Raw genomic sequence first — 20,141 nt, forward strand, 5'->3', positions numbered from 1 at the left:
CAGAAATTAAGTCAGAAAAGTCTAGCCGGCATTATTTCTTTCCATATTCTCTTTGTCAGAAACAACACTCAATGAGGCTTTTACACAAAATAGCAAGGTAGGGAAAACAAGGATTTTGAAGTCCACCAGGTTCCTGCATCATCAGTGAGAACATGGAGAAACTCCATTTACATATGCACCTGTCTGACTCTCCTGCTGCCATCTGCAAATGATCATATTAAACTGTTATCCAGGAAGGAACATGAACAGCAATGTACTAAGTATCTCAAAACACTAAATGGATTACCAAACAGATCTAATTTGTAAGAGAAATCTTTAGTGCTCAGCGAGTGAATTATGAGATTAGTGTCATGGAAGGGATAAACTTGGTATTCTGCCAGGAAATATCAGGTTACTCTATGCCTCCCAAAGTATTTATCTCCAGTTAGTGCTCTGCACATTGTTATCAGAAACAATGATTGCACAATAAACAGCACTAATACTCACCCAGCAGGACCCTGCCAAAATGCAGTGCCCTCTTTGGTACTGTGAAATGAGCTTCACTGACAAGGGTAAGATTTCATCTGCCTCCTTCCATAAAGGCCACATCCCTGATAGAGTCTTTTCAACCCTTGCCGTCTTTCCTTGTTCGCATTCATCAGCTTTAAACTGAAGCTTCCTTAGGTTGTCTTTCTTTTTTTCTTTTTTTTTTTCCTTCTAGAAAGTGCATGTGGAAATGCTTTAAAAATGTTAATATGGGCATGATCCTAAACCAGCTCCATTCATACTGAAACTTTCAACAGCCCTGTTGCAACTAATAATTTTGAAACTTTTTGACTGTTCCTTCATGACACCTGTGAAGAGGAACCAGAAGTTTAGCTAGAGAGAGACGTGCAAGATGGGCTTTAATTTTAGGAAACTGCAGCTGCACTACAGCCCCTTGGGACAGTTAAGTAGGTGCCACTTGAAGACTTTTCAAGGACCAAGCTGTCCTTCATGGGCTCCATGCCCATACATCATGGAGCTAAAAAAAACCAGCAGAAAGCCTCCTCTTTCCCTTTTTCAGTTTTCTGTGAGTAGCTGGGAGATAGGAACATCCTGTGTGCGCTGCCAAGAGGGCACAGGCTGACAAGGCAGATTGACAAGCTTCTGCTGGGGAAAAAGAAAAAAGAAAAGTCTTTTCTCTAAAAGTCATGTAACTGTTTGCCAGTGGTTTGGAAAGACTGGTGGGCATTCCAGCATCCAGGGGCATTGGGGTGGCTTGGAGGGGGCTGGGGAGGCCACTGTCACCTGTGAAGTCTGGTCAGTGTTCATATTCAGCTTCAAGAGAAGGCTTCTGCTCTTGGCCAGGCTTTGCTTTGCTCAGGTCAGACTCTTGCCGTACTTCCAAGATCAGCCCTTTTGTGGGGTGATGTCCCGTCCCCCCAAATATTTTCTGGTGATTAGGGGTGTAAGAGTTGTCTCTGCAGGACAGTCAAGGCTTGGACTATTCTCAGCCAGGACCCTGCTTCTTCCAACTCAGCCAAAAAACTTCCATGTACCCAAAAAACTGATGGGCAATTTCTCAAAAACAGTATAAATCCAAAGACTTTCTTATATTTCATAGGCTATGAACTTTGGATCCCCACACATTATTTTCCAGTGGAAATCTGCTGCTGAGTTGTGCTCCTCTGACTTCTTTATTTTATTTTGTGTATCCAGGTGAGACACAACCACTGCAAAATGAAACCATGTCACTGTTTGCCAGTGTTTAATGTTGCATAGAGGAAAAGAACAGCAGGCTAAGGAAATATCAGGAGATTCCCACTGAGGTTTTCTTAGTAACTTGGATAAACAGAGTTGAGGAAGAGGGAAAAAAATATAGTCGTTAAAATGGATTAAAAGCATATCTGAGAGTGTGAGCCTCTCAGATCTTTCCAAGGCCTCCATCACAGGGAGGTCCTACCTACCAGAAACCATGGCAAAAGATGGAGCGCAATCTCCACAGAGACAAAGTTAAAAATAGTGGCATGGCATTGGTGGTGCTCAGACAAGGAAAAGATTTAGAAAAAACCCCAACAAACAACATGTTGTCTGTCTTTCTGATTTGATGTCTCACTCTATATGAAGTGTGAAAAAGTGAAGGAATGATGGGGCATGATCAGAATTTGAAGTCCTGGGGGTTTATTTGTGGTCCACCGATCACTATGACCTGGACAGTCACTTCATTTGCTGGTGATGGAGTTGCCCAGTTTGTGTTCGCTAGCCCCTGTGCTCCCCCCAAAGCTCCTTCACAAACACACAGACTTGAAAGGAGAAGCAGTAATTCAGGAAGTCTCCTAACACAGCAGGGTTACATTTGTAATATGGAGGGGTTAAGATCGAAAACCAAAGTAGTTTAATTCTATTTTCAGAACTTGGTACCTAATGCAGGATTATCTTTAATGACAGGCACCGAGGTGTCAAAGGACTGTGTCAGGTTTCAGACCTTTCCATAGTTTAAATTCCTGTGTTTAATCAAAGGTTAACTGAATCATTGCTGGTGGTGAAGAGTTACTTCATTGCGGCGTTGTTGTGGGTGGCCTACAATAAGTAACACCATATTTGGGCAGCGGTCTCCTACATGCAAACTTATTTCCCATGCATGTCTCTGTACAGAAAATATATGTGACAGTATATACAAACTGTCTCTCAGGAGATAGTGCAAAATAGTTCTAACGTCAATTATTTCTTAACTGCTTCATCCTTTAGCTGAATAACCTTAATTTTTGTCTTGACTTTTCAAAATTATTTCCTTTCAAATAGGATAAAATGAAACAATAGCAATTAGCTTTCTTTAATTCCTGAGCATCAGAACTATCAGCAGAATTCTCTTTCGTTGTGTCAGGCTGCATTTTCTTATTCACTTTTTTTTTTTTTCTGGGAAGCTTATTACTTACAGAAAAAAAGAGTATCAAACTTTTGTTAACTGTTTGTCTATTGGTTTGGCAATACTCAGCGTATATACATAAAGTAGGACATAAAATAGAAGTGGATTCATACACCACAGTTGAAACTTACAGGTTATTTTTCCATCTCTAGTAATTTATATTACAAATAATTTCTGTGAAGAGTATGGCTGCAGAATCCATGGCTATTTTTTATGTTCAAATGTAGCTTTGTACCAAGCTTTGAAGAATATTTCTTCCTATCCATTATTCCTTGTTATGGTACCTAAATTGTTCTTTAGTTTGGTTGATGTTAACACCTGGAATGTTAATAGCCTACATTGATTAGCTTTCTCCAAAGTATTTCTTTTGAGGCAATTTATATTTTCATACTTCATAGGGTTTGGCCAAATATAAATAAAATTTCTATGGTATCATGAAGTATATTACCTTATAAAGGATTGATGTATCTGACACTTATTCTAGGTTTGGTTTGTAAAGTTTCCAAGTCTAAGAAAGGTGAATGATGTGATTAACAAAGATGCTTTAAAAAATTGGAACTGAAAATTCTTTTCACTACAACCAAACATCAAAAACGTGCTGGTCTATTTCTACAAGACAAGGATTTTCACAGAAGATTTCCTATTAAACAGAAATATTCAGGGCAGGGGGATTTCTTTTTAGAAATACTTGTGGTTTCACTGAAAACCTCGGGATGAAGTGTCTGGGTTTCCAATGAAAGGTCCACATATTTCCGTATTGTGGTGGAAGAATTCTGCTTTTTTATTGACTCTTCCCTTTCCACCCCAAATTCCACTAAGGAAATCAGCAATTAACTACAAATAAGAAAAAATAATCATTGGGTTTCTAAAAAAAATGTTGGGAAAAATTGCATTTCCTGCCCCTCCCCTCTATATTTTAGATAACAGAAGGGCATGATTAAGTGTCTGAAAGTGTATTCCTGTTTTAGTGCCTCTGTAATTCAAGTCTAACAACTGATCCAGCCCTACTAGAATCATAATTGCATAAATCTAGAAGTGAGCTGAGCAGAGGAAGTATTCCTTACTGCGATCAAGTGTCTTCTACAGAATTTCATGGAAAAATTGAGTATTTTTTGTTATGTGTCTTTTTCAGTAACATCCAAAGGAAAAACAATATTTTCCTCAAGCCCCTCAAAACATAACACATGACTTGAGAAAAAATAAAATTTGTGCCATTCATAAAGGTGCAGTCAACTTCCTATTCTGCGTCCTGAATCTCTCAAGATGACATGTAAAACTATGAAAAATAGCAGGAATTCTCTTCCACTTCCAGATGGTGCCAGGTCTTTCTTGCTGTATACCCCCTTTTGCTTTTGTCTCTGGCCTGATTCCAGACACATCTTCATACAAGTAGCCCACATGGAAATGAAATTTGTCATAATTAGGGAAAGTACAAATCTCACTATAGCGTCCTGAAGGTCTGACCCTTAGTTCAATGAAAAAGAGATCCATTCCACAAAACAAAGTTCTGGTGTTCTGTATTGTCTAGACAATGCACTGATTTTCTCACCACTTTTGGTAAACATAAGGCCAACTCTTGAATGGGTTAATAAAGCAGTATGAAATCTGCTGGACACAGAAAGTTATGCAAATGGACTGCACGCTAAGCCAGCCTCTCCTGATGCTGGATACGTGAGGGCGTTAAGAGAAGGGGGAACCTGCATCTGCTCTGTGTTTATAGACAGACATAAAATAATTATTGCAAGAATTGTAGATAATATGATCCAATGTGGATACAAATCCCTGGAGTATCCAAGGAATTCATTTTAGTTTTGAGAAGACTTTGATCTGTCGACATTGCCATTTTCTGTTCTAAATAACAATTAAGCCATTAGAGCAGTATGCCTGAAGCCAAGTTTACTGTAGATTTCCACCCCACAACAATAGATGTCAGATTGTAACACAGGATTATTCATATAACAAAAGAAATCATCCAAATTTTGCTCATCAAAAAAAGCCTAATACAAAATCCTATCCAAAAATTACATCTGCAGTTTTATGCAAAGTGGTGTTACTTGAGTGATTAGATATCATGTTTGACCATAAAGAATTCATGGCCTTCCTTTGTTCCAAAAGCTATCTAAACTGTGAAGTTATATTACTTATTTGTCCAATATTTTAGACTGCAGTGGAAGTAATGAAATGTGTCAATAATTTGTTACTTTAGACTCCTTGCCTCAGCAATCTGGTTTCAATTCCATCTGGACTAGCATCTACTTCTAACAAGCTTAACTGTTTCAATATATCCAAGGCCAAAAGACCAAGCCTAGTGCTAAATCAAAAATCTGGGGAATATTTCAGTGACTCAGTCAAAAATCAGAATCATTAACAGTCACAATTTCAACTCTAAACACTTAGCAAAATAGATATTGAACATAGGAGTGTACCCCTAAATTTTGTGGCTTCTTCAGGGAGAGTGAGCCTCAGTGAGATTTCACAATGAGTAAGATTAAGCCCGATGCCCAGTAAGGAAATTTCCACGGCAGCTGCAGCATTCATCTGAAACCTTCACCAACGCCTTAGGGACAGTGCCGCTCCCATTCACCACTACTGGCACACACCGAACCCAGTCTGCACCATCAAGAAGAGAGCAGAAATGCTCCTCAGCTCTCACAGTCACTTGTTTTCCCTGGTAAGACTAGTAGCCATTTGACAGAGATGTGTGGGAGGCATTTAATTCAAAGAAACCTAGAAGATCTGGGAGACAGAGATAAGATTCATTTTGCTGAAGATCTCTTAATAGCAGTCACAGAAGAAGAAAAAATGTTCCTCTTCTTCATTCTTTACTTCTCTTGCATGTTATAACACAATTTTTCTTAGTAAATATATTTATAAAGGCAAGGGAGATTTCATGGTCTCTTGTCCCATTTTCTTTAAGTGAGAACAGCAACCTTAACTTTCAGTCAAGAGTAAAGGCTTCATTGTAAGAGTTTAAGAAAAATATTGAAGAGGCAACCACTTTTTGTAGATTGCCTTTTTGTATTTTTTTCATTTCAAAACCGGAATGATTTAGTGTGTACAGGTTAAAATCTTCCCATTATGTGTATCTGTCATTCCTAGAGTAACAATCTCTATTACTTTCCCTACATAAAAGAGTTCTTGAACTTTATAGAATAACTTGGGATATATTTATTTTGAGAACCCAACTATTACTTTGACTTATTGTAATTCCATGTCACTCAAAATAATTTACTCTTAATCTGATTTGATGGTTAAAGCTCTTTCCTTAAGGTCCTTTGGAAAGGTTTCATTTGACAGTTGTTCATTTCGTTAGCTCTTCTGTGTAATCCATGCAATCTGGGAATTTCACACTGGTAATAAAATCTCAACAGTCATCCAAGTTGCAATGTTTACTCTTCCTGAAGAAGTTCTTCTTGGAGCCGTAACTTCAGTATTTGCTGAAGCTGGCTCCTCTCTGTGTGCTCACTTAATATCCCATTTTTCCAGGAAAAGTTACCTGAATATATTTCAACACTGGCAGCCAACAAGAAATCAGTTGATCCCAGTAGGTCAGCTGTGGTTTGGTGCACTAAGAGGAAAACAAAACCATTAATCTTGAGGTGATTCTAGCCTTGAATGTACTTACACAGGAGCATTGCTAAACATTGCTAAGCTTTTACTAAACATTGCTCGTGTTCACAAACTAAGCAAACCAAACTAAAGCTCCATTTACTCTAGAGAACTATACTATCCCTCTGCTGCTCTGCTGGCTCTTCCAGGTGGCAGAATACAGTTTAGAGAAACTCTGATATACTTTGAAGTACTTTTTGCCTCCTGTTTCTTTTGCACTTCTCTTGATCTTAACAGTGCAGAAACAGGAGTATTCACAAATGTGTTGGGGTTTGGGTTTTTTTTTTTCATTGTGTCCAATTCTGCTAGATCCCAGGAATCCTAAATGCAAAGTTTGTCTGATGATGGCTTAAAAATCTTAAGCCAAAAGAGTTTAAGAAACACCTTTAAATTAACCAGTTTCGCTCATCCTTGAAGCAAAGAACATTCATCCACACCAGTTTAAAGTTCTAAGATGTTTATATGATCAAAGTATCTGAATAACTACAGTGAAAATTCTATATTTTTTGTTTGCTACTCCAGCAAATCACCCCGCACCTCTGCAGTAATAATATCCGCCAGGAATTCCAACCAGCTCAAGCATGATCTCCACTTCCTGAGAACATGTTGCTGTTCTCAGGCTGTCGATTTTTCCAAGGGTATCTTTATTTGATCTCGTGAAACACTTTTGTCCCATATGAGCCTAAATGCATTGATATATAATTTCTAAGTAAATCCCTAGACCACTTTTTTAATAATGGGGTTATACTAACCATGGCCCAGTCCTTGGAGATCTTGCTTGTACTAAGCACAATTGTAAAAATATCTGCTTAAGCTTCTCCAATTTCTAACCCGTCTTTCCTTATCAGCTTTGGACAAATACGGTTTGGCTTGATGCCTTGTCAACAATATCATCCCTTGACTCCTTAATAATCTTTCCTAGGGTGGTTAGTGCATTCTTTAATTTTTTGTTTGATTTCCATAAAAGCTGTATCGTTATTTTGGCTTTCTCAGCCTTAGCAGTTAGAGCAGCATTTACAGCACAACCATTCTCCACCTTTGCTATTCCCACAGGTTTGCTTTTAAACTTCAGACTGTCCACACTACCAAAGCCAGCCATGTAACTATAGTTTGTAAAAGAAACTTGATAAATGGAGAATTCTCAAAGAAAATTGATTCCAGCAGTGGATTCACATAAACTACAGCAGTTAAAAGTGACACACATTGCACTGAAACAAATTTTGGTTTGATGGAAAAGATACATTTTTTGGCTTGATGGCTATTCCTATAGGGAATGAGTTTGTGATTGGAATTATCTGTACAAGTTTAACAATTTATTTTCCCACTAAATCACTTACTAAGGATGTCACTGTCACTACATGTATGTCAGGACCAATAAGGTTCTGTGCTTTCCCTCACTTTTACAAGCAGCTGGTTTTGGAACCTGACAGTTTTCAGTGAGTCTGATGCTTTATGTCTGACCTTGCTCCAGTCTGTAGAAGTGCTTGTTGTCCTTTTACTATGACTCTCCACTGATAAGTTCACCCCCAGTGAGGACAGGAATAAATGTGTTTAGAGAAGATCAAAAAGCTAACCATGGATTATTATTATTATATAGCTTTCACACAATGGAAGAACCTAAACACCAATTAGAGCAGGAAATCGTTCCCACCCCGATCTCTTCTGCGCATACAAAGATATAGACAAGACAGTATGTGTCCTAATAATTTACAACCTGCCAACAGAGAACAGATGGAGGAGACAAACATATTGAGTTATAAATATGTCATCTGTTCCCAAGAAATCTCAAACCTCTAATTGGAGTCAAAAGGCTGAAATTATACTGAGTTTATAATCAATGAAGGGATGAGAGAGAAGTTCACTAACCACTGGTTTTTAATCAAAATTGAGAGAACAATTTTGCCTAATAGATATCATGTTGACACTAGTACTGTTATGCTGGAATATGAAAGGACTGATTCAACTATACTTGGAAAACTTAAGTAATAATATATAAAGAAAAAGTAAATGGATTAGCTCTTCAGTGTCTCAAAATCATGCTGTACTCTCTTGTGTGGTACTTTGAATCACTATAGTTGGAAAAATTGCATAACTGTTGTTTTTGCAAATGTATCTCAACTAACGCTTCTCAAAGGTATTTGTTGAGGTGTGTTGGTAATCAGATATTAAAAAGGGTCAAACCTGACAAGTTGACAGCCGTTCTGTTTTGAGCAGATGCATCGCTCGCTCACACACATTGTCTCAGATGATGCACAGCACTATTTCACGCAGTCACGCTGGAGCTGAAACAGCCTCCAGGCCTCTGAAGATCATCCTGGCAATGGACAGAGACTTACAGCCTCTGCTGGGAAAAAGAAACTGAGAGCTGGAAGCCCACAATAATTTAAATCCCACATGAATTTCCACTCAAGTGATGGCAGCTGTCCTGTTCAGTGCACTGAGCACAGAATCACAGACCTCCAGTCCATGGGGTTTATCAAAAGGCGTTCATAAGCAGCTGTGGGTGGTACCTTGCTCACAGTTTTAGTGCTCTCAACACAGAAGGGGGTATCCAGCCACATTGACCAAAACATTGCACAGACAGTCCTTACAACAAGTAATCCTTCCTGAGATCAGCCAGCATTGCAAACTTGTGTCCTAGCATTATTGCTTGGTGAATTATGAGTAAAATCAAATATGCAATAATCCCACATGTACTGTTTAATCCTGTTGCAGAGACTGAAAAATGCAGAGTAACATGATAAAGTTTTATCCTTTTAAAATACCATTTTTTAAATAAAGATTTTTAAGTCTGTCTTATCAAGCCTTCTGTGTTATTTTATTCTGGTCTTTCTTTTGTGCTTTTAACTTTTCATTTTAAATCAAAATGACACAGCGATGGTGGCCTAGCAGTTTGTGTTATTTCCTATGAAGACTGCAGCCCTTCTCCCTCTTCTGGACAATTGATATTTATAGGCCACGACTTCAACTGGGTGGCAGCTTCCAAAGGAGAACATAGGAAAGCTTGCATCAGGTAAAACCAAACTCCTCCCTGTATTCTGTTTTTCTGTAGAAGAACCCCTATACAGCAGCTGAAGTCTAAGACAAAGGGTAAAAGCAGGCCCAGAATGTAGGGATGATTTCCATGAATACTGCTCAGGAACTTCATTCGGATGTCATTTATTTAATGACTGTAGATTTTCTACCAGTATTTTTTCCAATCATGTATTTTAAACCAATTGAACTTTTAATATTTCCAGAGTGCCAGGCTAAAGATATTCTTATTTTTACATCACCTTGTGGAGGAAAGTGAATGGCAGTGATCATTCCCTGCTCTAGACTTCTCATTATTTTAATGGACCATATATTCTTTCCTTTAACTCTTGCTTAGTAGTGGATGTTCCTTCTTTGTTTGTTGTATAGAAACTGTTCTGAACCTTTAATCATCCTTCTTGCCCTCCTCTTCTTGACCTTCTCCTCCTCTTTTCTCTGCTATTGTATTCTCTTTGTAATGGAGGCAACATAAATGCAGTCAGAATTCAAGATGTAAGAGTCCCATAGCATTGTAGAGTGGTGGAAGGTTTTTAATTCGTGTTTTCTATTCTGTTCCTTTCCAACATTTGATTTGCTTTTCTGACTACTGTTGAACAATGAGCTGATTAAATAACAAACTAAACTCTAAGCTTCTCTAATATAAGCTCTCTCCCACACCTGTATATGCACTAAAAAATTTGCAGATCCAGTCATAGACCAGATTTTTTCAAATGCTGTTAATCAGAAATTTAAATACAAGTTTGCAAAGCCAGGGAAAAAAAGTGTCTAAAAATATTTCTAATTTTATTAGAAATAAAATTTATATTTCATTCTTGTAAGTTATTTCAGATGGATTCTGCAATGCTTTTATAGACAGCTACTAGAATAACTTTGCAAAAAGTTACTTTTTAAAAGCAAAGTTTCAACTCCATTTCTAAAGAAAAGAGAAAAATCCTGCTTCTTTTACCCATGTGAGTAGCCTTTTTAAGGCATAATCTGCACTTACTAGCATTGACTTAAATCCAGGGTCACAGTATAGGCTTGGTTGGAACAGATATAGCTTTGGAGGTATGTAGCACTTTGGCAAAGTTCTTTCAGCAAAACTTTTTATGTGACAAAAGCAAAAAATTCTTAACTACTTTTAAAAAAGCTTGTTAGAACAACAGATGTATTCTCCCTTACACAGTTGTTGCTAAGTATATGTCATTTGACCCTGAAATTATTTTATGGTGCGAAACAAAGCCCAGAAAAATCAGTGGGAAATCTTCAATTTGGCCCTGTATTTGCAAATTCATTCCTCTCTTCAGATACATACATGCAAATCTATTTGACATCAGTGTGCTAAAGCTTACTTTCATTTCTACCAATTAGTTTTGACTAATTCAGTTGATGCAATATGAGTTTTTCCACACACATCTAAGATCAGAATTTGGCAGAGTGTTAACAATGTATCTTAAGATATAAGATACTGCATAACTTTCCTCGTATGGTGTACTGCTGAATAAATATTTTCTCTGAGACCAAGATGAAGTTGCTCCAGCATCGCTTCCAAATAGGAATGGAGGAAGATTTGAATGCCATAACCAGTTTTTGCTTAGCACATTCTGTGTGAAGGTCATGCGTTTGTGGCAAGAAGAGCATGGCAGAGCAGCCACCTTACACAACTGCCATGTAAAGTTAATTTTAAGTTATCATAGTTGGCACCTGCAATTCAGTAGAGAAGTTGTACTTACTGGCACTGACCTTGGTGGCTACTGTGCAGCCAGCACCCTTGAGAGCAATTCTTCATTCTTGAGAATGAATCATTCAGAAACTGTATGGTAAATAGCTTTCATTTCTACCCAACAAGAAAATTGTCATTTGAAACGTCAACAACATTAGCCTCTCCAAGGAAAGTCATCAGAACTGGACCATTACATGAAAAATGAGTAACATAATTCACTCACAGAATGTACAATTTAACATTAGCACAGGAGACTTAGGGCAAATTTGCTCTTGCTTAGAATGCTGTAATTTAGGCTATATGCCACCTTGATGAAACTTTAATACTGTGGCAAACACGTGCAACAACAGGAGTTGCTCCAAGGCCTGGAGATGGCTGGCAGAAGAGGCAAGGGTTGGGAAGATTACGCTTCTTTATCTCAGTGCAGCAGTACTTCATGAAACATGAAAGTAAATCCCCATGTGGTTGTTTAACGAATAAACAACAGTAGCGTATTCATGTATGACTAGCTGTTTGCATATTTTAAGTTGATATGTTCACAGTTGTGTGAAATGCCAATGCAAATGGCTGGTTATTTTTTATTCTTGAGACTTGAAATTATTCACCTGTGCATATCTTGAACCCAGGGAGCTAGCTGCAGCAGCTGCAATGCAGCATACACTCTCATGCACACACATGTTGTTCCCTTAAATAACTCACCAATCAGCAGCAAATTATAATATTCAAATATCCAGTATAAGGCAGCAGGCTGACAAAACGGACATCTGGATTTTATATTAACATTGACAGACTGTGCTTTGCAAATGTTCTGCTTTATTTATGTGAAATGGAAAAGCAAATACATGATAAATCATTAGAATATATTTATACTACACTGAAGACACAGAGGTATGGTCTAATTCAGGGTTTATGTTGCCGTCTATGTGAGCAAGGCATTGGTTTTAACTCTCCTGGGAGTCCTACCTTAAGAGGCCCGTGGGAAAATGAGCTTGAGATGGCACGAGCAGCTTGCTTGTGCTGGTGAGGCAAGAGGAACTGCTGGTGCTGAAAGGAGGTGGGGCCCATGAAGTAAGAAAACTGGGAATGATTATATTGGCAGAGGATTGTGTTTATTCAGCGTTTGCCACCAACAGAACTACTGTGTTCTTGTTAAAGTTTCTCCATGTAGACTGCAGGATAGGTAGCAGTGATGAGGACATGGGTGTTCAGGGGTGGCTTTTGACAGCAGATTTCAAGTTGCAGTTGCCATATCAGGCTTCTCAGTGATTCAGGCTTAGGCATGGAAAGGGGCCATTGGCCAAATAACCCATAGATCAAATTATAGGTTCCTCTCCAACTTTCATGCCCTCTGTCTTCCCCAAAGGGGCCACAAGATTGAAGGAGAAAAAGAGAGGAAAGAATAAGAGAGTACGTCACTCTGTAACTACTCCAGCTTTCTTTTCCTCTCACAAGCTGTGATTTCATCAGTTTCATGTTTCTTTGCTTCCCAAAGCAGATCTGTTGGGCTTTCAGCTGCAGTGTCCTTGGGCACTTGGGTTCCTTGCTCTTTCACACTGCTTGGTTTCCCAGCTTCTGCCAGATCCAGTCCCCACTACTCTGACGTCAAATCCTAGGTTTTATGGCTATGTCTACACTAGTAAATAAAATGGACTAGGACCCATCCTGTGGGTCCCTGAAGAGTAAGGGCAAGAAGTCAATACTCTGCCCAAAAGACACAAGTCCCCTTGAAACTGAAAGAGTCTCAGCTGGTGAGAAATTGAAAGAAAGTGTTCATATTCCTTTGATCCAGCATCACTCCATCTGTTGCATGGCCTCTGAAGGCATTTATGCCTATTTTCCCAGTGGTTTCAGTATATTTTCATGATAGTTTTTCACAAATAGGCAGAGCAACTGAGGAATCTTTTGAGCAATATGAACAAATAAGACCTCAGAATACTTAAATCATATTTGTTTTGTTATTCTGAAATGCCTTTACTGACATTTATGGGGAAATAATTTTCTTTTTCCAGAGCATTCTGTGGCGTCGTGGTAGCTTCAGCTGAACATTTTCCAGGACTCAGGACAAATTCAGGCTGGGTCAAAATAATAAAGTTAACATTTCACGCAGTGTATTTTAGAAAATGAAATAGAATGGGTCAGCAAAAAATGCAGAATTATAAAGCCGGTTAATATCATTTTTAAGCATTATAAATGAAACTGAGAATCAAAGACCACTGAAAAATCCTGCCAGACACTGTACTATGTCTTGGATTTACATTCACAGGAGAAGACTGTGATCAAATTGGGGTTTGGAGATATTTAACAATGATCAGATGAGTGCCTGAGAATGAAAATAAGATGTGAAAATCCAACCTTATTTAGCTATACTTAGCAGATTTACTTCTGAAACTGTGAAATTCAATAGTTTAATTGCTGGAACATCACCTGCTGGAACATTATTTAATTAAAGATCAATGGACCAAAAATTCGCTGAATATATGGTTTTGAACTCCACTTAAAAAACACTTAATATTTATTTTCACCTGTGAGTATTTCATTTCTGCTAAAATCACAAAAAAATCCCCAAATTATATCTAATTAATACTGTATTTCCTAGTCTGTGAGTTCAGACAAAGCTCATCTACTGAAGTCTGTTTTGAGCTAATTTTAAAAGTTTCTATTCTATTACCAGTGTTTTTGCTGTCATGTTTTATTCCGCATGTATCTCATTGTCTGGCAAAAGAAGAACACAAAAACTTTCCCTCATCCAATGGTCTGATACCTTACATGAACTCTGGTCTTTCTACTCATTGGGGTATCCCCCCCATCACTCACCCCAGACTCGTTATGACAACTTACCATAACTTTATGACAACTTATCATGACAACTTAAAGGGATGAATCCACAAAGGGAAAGGCTCAGAACTGCAATGTTTGACACATAGGCATTCTGCTGGCATCTTCACAGTGAGAAACAATTGTCCAGGGTTCTGAAAAATCTCTATTTTGGACACTAGAGTGTGTCTATATGCACAAAGTAGTACCACAGACACTTGGAGGTGGGCATAATTGAGTATGCCCACTCATAATTACTCACGATTGAGTAATTAATGCAGCTATGCTAGTTTCAATGCCCCAGCTAATTCAGTCACAGCCAGCTCTGCAGCTATGTCCTGTTGTATATATGGAGATATGGCTCTTTCTCTAGCTGTCAGCTCGCTAAAGTGCCACACATTAGTAACAATTCAATAATGAAATTATTGATATAAGTATTAATGTGATCTGAATAGACTGCCTACATTTATTCTTTGAGAGCAAGACAGAAAGCCAAAGAACTCTGCTATTGATTCAGTGGATGCAGATTAGTAATGCTGGCATTTAATTTTTCTTCAGTGAGAAGTTGCTTGTCATAAAGGTGCAATTGGAAAGATGCAAATGATTCCTTAATTTGGGGTTGATTCTGGGAGAATAAATTCAGCCAAAGAAGGGGAAAATTCAGGAAACTTTACATTGATATTTGGGAAAACATTTCAGTTTTTCATTTTCAAGCACTTGCATTTTGAAACTGACAATCATTTAAAAATTACATTCCAAAGATAAATCACAAAACACGTTTATTTTCAGCTCAAACAAATTATTTTCCATTCTATACAATATACTTCAGAGTTTGGTTTTTTTTTTCCACTGAAGAAACAAACAAAAAAGAGGGGTTTGTGTGTGGTTTTTTAAAGTGTTTTCCTTTAAATTTTCATCTTACATAGACAAAAAATAAAAATTTCTAATGCATGACTCCCAGAAAAATATATAGTAATTGTAAACATGCTTGTTTATATGTATGTCCATACAGTGTCTCAAACAGGAATTCTTGTTAAGTTGCCAGTGCTACTATTTTTGACACAGAAATTTGCTCCCTATCATTGGCCTAATTCTGCAAGATAGTGAGTAACCTTCGTATTGTGATGACAGCATCGATTCACTTGAGAAGTCTTTACATAGGCACCAGACAACGTCCCCGAGCGTGGTAAATTGCTGAATGGCAAACAAAAATTTGGGGGTGTAGACCTCAAATTTGGTTTGCTGTTTCCCAGCGAATATTTAGTTGGGGAAGAGTGCATCCAATTGCTCCTATTTCAAGGCTTTGTAAAAGAATTTTCAGTCAATGTATTCTGGTTTACAGAAATAACTCTCTCCAAGAATAATCTCTGAGGGGTCTATTAAACAACAAACAGTTCTTAAGCTCTCTGAGTAGAAGCCAAGGGAAGGCCACAAGTGATACAGAGACTGGCTCTGTATACAGACGGCTGATTTGGCAAGACAATAACCAACATACTGAAGAAGGCCTCTTTTGGTTTTAAATTCCTTTAGATCTCTCTCAGCACTGAAGCCGTGAGAGTTGTAGGCAGGCTGGTATAAGTAAAAACATTTAAAATTATCTCTTTCTTGCCACGGATCCACTGGATGAACTGGGATAATTGCTTGAACTGGTTGAGGCAACCACTACTTTGGTGACAAAAGCTTTTTAATCCAATGTCACAACATCTCTTTGTTACATTTGTTGGTATGAAAGTGGTCTCAAAATGGACAGTATAATTATTTTTATACGTACAGCCTTCTTTTTTTTCCCATAGGGGAATCTTCCTTTAACTGGAAGGCATATGGCCCATGATGTTCTTTGTGTTTATTTTTTCCCTGTTGTTGCTTTTTCTGTGTACATCTTTAAACAGCTTTCTGGCTGACCTATGTGCCTGTTGGCTGACATCAGCTGGGAGAGTTGAAGTGTCTTGAGAATACCCTCATCATTAGGACCAAGATGTTCAGCTGACACAAGAGCCAAATAATTTTTGGACACTCAAGTACAGATTGACAAAGTTATATGAGTAAATTTAAAAGAACCAACTTGTACTTTTACCAAAAATGCAGAGAGAATAGAACAAGAATAATTTAAAGTGTCACTAGAAAAGTTCACATGTATTTTTAATTAAATTATATAATCATCATGATTATTATATTATACTATAGTATCATCTCCAGATTTTTCATGTACTGTGAAATCATTGAATGTGATTTCATTCCAACATAAAGCTGTAATGGAGTAAATAGTGAACCAGCATGTCACCTGCCATGTTAATTCAACACAAGCAGAGGACTGACACTGACTAAGCAACAGGTCCAAGCAATCTGGAAATCTTTCCAGTTTTGAAGGTCTTTGTAAGATTTATAAAAATCCATGCGTTTTAAAAGCCCTAAAATAAAAATGAATTATTTTAGAAACAATGCAATGCAGTAGCTGGAAGGAACCTGGAACATAGAGACAATCACCAAGAACCTCATCTAGGGGAACTGGGTCAGCATGGTGCGGGAGTTGGGGCAGATCCATTGACATCACTGGAGTTACACTAATGTAAAAGGACAGCTTGCATCTGGGATCTGGCCTAACATGAAAAACAGATTTGCTTAAAGACTTTACATTCTTTTAAAGGATGTGACAACAACTGGAGTCGGTCCCAATACCAATATGCTTCAATAGCTGTGGTATGTAAAACTGCATGCAGATTAATTGGGGCAATCTGCATCTCATGGTTTTCCATTTTTAAACAAGTCATACGTTGGTAAGTTTAAGACAATTTCTAAAAAACATCACACAAACACTGTCCCAGTCCTCAGTGCCTCGGAAATCAGGTCATTATTATTTCTCTGATAAAAATGAAGCAATTTTTCTCCTGTTGTTACGTAGTGTAGAAAATGAACCCTTACCAAGGCTGCAGTTCTCAAAGGCTGCTTGGCTTTGCAAGAGGACACATCACCACAGAAAAAGTAACCCTCAGTAAAAAAGACTAATTCTCAGGAGATGTTTTAAGATCAATAAAAACAGATTCCCAGAATGACAAACATTTCTTATTTTCTCTCTCTGACACACTATGTGAAAAGATTCAATTCAGTTGCCTGAACAAAGGCTCCCGGTGCCATTTTAGACATCCCAAAGTAGCTGAACAAGGTTTCACTTGTGAACAGGAGACAGGCCCTACAGGCTGTTCTGGAGCAGCAGTTGGAGACCAGGTGGTCTATGTGACTTACTGCCTCCATTTAGGCAGCTGAAAGGAGGCCGAATACTAACATTTCTATTAATTGTAGGGCATCAGAGAATAGAAAAGCTCTACAAAATAAACATTCTGTGACTATCTCTAGCTCTGAAATAAAAGCTGTAATTTGTCCTAGCATTAGTACTTTATATTCAGTTGAAGTTGAAAATAACTATGGGGAAACAGAGCAATTTCAACATGATGAAGATGGAAGTTGAAAGTTCTGGGAAATTCTTTTATTAAATCCAAAAAAAGATGGATATAAACATCTCAAATTCAGTAAACTCTTGGGAACAATTTTTAGAAACAAATCAATAGGATACTAGCTCAATAGTTGATGATTCTAAGTTTTCTTTGGTTTTGTGTGACCTACTTTGTAGATATTTAGCTGACAAAGTGCTGAGAAATATTGTAGATGATTTATGACAGTAATAATGTTCTTATATTTCAGGATTTGCAAGAAATGCTTGCTACTATCTCCCACTGGCTTCAGGATTGCATCTTGTCTTCTCTGATTCAATGCCAGCAATGGTAACTCATTCCTTCAGCATGTCCCATTTTGGTTACAGCAATGCAATTTACTTAAGCTGGAAAGCATCAGCCCTGGGAAAGTTGCAGCTGGTGCAGATGCAGGAGGAGTTCACTTCCTCCGACCCATCAGTCACAAAACTCTTTGCTTTGCACTTGCAGCCCACACACCATGTGAACTGGTCTCTAGAGATGAACTCTGTCTTCTCACCAATTAAATAAAATTCCATGGGTCTGTGTGATGCCTGCTTGGGACACTCAGTTAAGGCCATACTGTTGGTAGAATGAACTCAGACCTAAGTCAGACTGTGGTTTCTACGCCATTTTGCTTCATGGGAGGCACACTTCAGTACCTTCCTGTACTTTCTTCCTTGTATAGGAAATTACTGTATTAAAATTCATTTTACTATTTGGGAAGCCAAAATAAAAGAAGTAGGATTTGTACCAGAGTGAAACAGCAACACTTGTTTCACTTCTTATGGGATGGATGAAGTTCCTGGCTATGGACGCAAGTACAGATATTGAATTTGTTGGCTTATCTAAATAATCAAATGTCCATCTTTAACATATCATGCAAAAATTATTGTAGCATATCTTATTGCTAATTTTCATGGGTCTCTTAAATACTGCCTTTTTAAATAAAGCCCTTGAGTTACACCGTAAATGAAAATTGCATCTAAATGTAAAGTTTGATAGGACTTTAATTGAAACCCCTCAGTAACATATAAATGGAGTTTACATATATTTATGATACAAAGGCCAGAGGCTAGACGTAGGCTGTCTCTTTTTCTAAAAAATCCAGGGTTTATATACGTACATACATATATATCTCTCTCTCTCAATGTAATGAATGTGTATTAGGGAACAGTTGTTATTTTTAGATTTGTATGCAAAAAGCAAGACTTGTGAAACATACAGGATTGCAAATAGTATCAATGAATTTAGGAGTGATAGGCAGTGCTGAAAAATTGGACTTTTTAAACACATCCAAGTTTGAGCATTTTAGTACTATACTTTAATATTTTTTTTCCAGTGTGTTTACATCAACTACATTTTGTTGAAAGGCCCATATGAAAAGAAGGATAGCTCTGCTATGGTAGATGCCTGTGTCTACTTGCTCCCTTAGCCACATAGATGCTTCCATACAGCTTGTATATTCTCTGTTTTAAAAGCACACCCTCTTGGTTTTCAGTGCTATGCTGTGTTGCATACTATAGCCGGATCCACTGCAGTGCATGGATTGTAGCACCCTGAACCATGGGAAAAACAATAATGACTAGAGGTACATGGACACCCCAAATGCATCTGCCTTATGATTGCACTCTTAAAGATAATCTCCTGATTGTACCCACTTAATAATATTTTCTGGTTCATATCACAGAGTGGTCTTGGAGCGCCTGAACTGGACTCCTTTCAGGCAAAACAGAGCCAGGATTGCTCCAGCCACAGATGGGGTGCCCTGGACTATGTGCTGGTTCACACTGATCTACCCTTCCTCCTCCCCAAATGCAGGTAGCTTGTGTCTCCAGAAATATTTCCCTATATATGCATAAACATTGCTATCAGTTTGCTCTGCTTACTAATGGAGAGAGGTATCCAACACCTGAAGGAAAACTGACACTCTGTTGGCTTGATCTTCAGGATTGGTTTGGGGAATATTTTGTATATATTTTGCAATAATTGGAAGGGGATTATACGTGGAAAGCTTTTATTTTCTTATTGCTTTTGTCTATCACCTAGTTTCTGATTTGAAAATGCCCTAATCCAAAGAAAACTTGAAAAAGAACCTTTTTCCTGGGGGACTGGCCTGTACTTTGTAAAGTCACTGATAGCAAAGAGCATTCAATTAACATCACAATATATGAATTTTGAAAAACCCAAAGATTTAAAAAAAAAAAACATGAAAGAACCATATACATTGAAAGATATGTACATTAAAAAATCAGATAATATGTACATTAAAAAAAGAGAGAGGGAGGAGAGAGAATGTCACCACAATAGCCATACCAGCTAAAATCTTGATAACAAAATATGTAAGCTATTTCTAAACCATACTGCAGCCTACACACTAGCCACAGGGTAATAAAGACCTCACATAAGCAAAGACATTACTGAACATCTAATCTTCATAGGCAAGATCAGTTCTATATCATCCCAAAGTTCAGAGAGGAACAGTCAATTACATTTATTGTGAATATATTGCCAAGGATAGACAAGGTTCAATTGTACTGAATGGTTCCTGAGGTCATAGAATATCATTTTGCTAAGGCTTCCAGCTGGCAAATTCATTCTTTCACTCTCTCATTTAGTCCCTGATGTTTAT

This window comes from Aquila chrysaetos, chromosome 4 (genome assembly GCF_900496995.4).
Source record: "Aquila chrysaetos chrysaetos chromosome 4, bAquChr1.4, whole genome shotgun sequence".
Lineage (NCBI taxonomy): Eukaryota > Metazoa > Chordata > Aves > Accipitriformes > Accipitridae > Aquila > Aquila chrysaetos.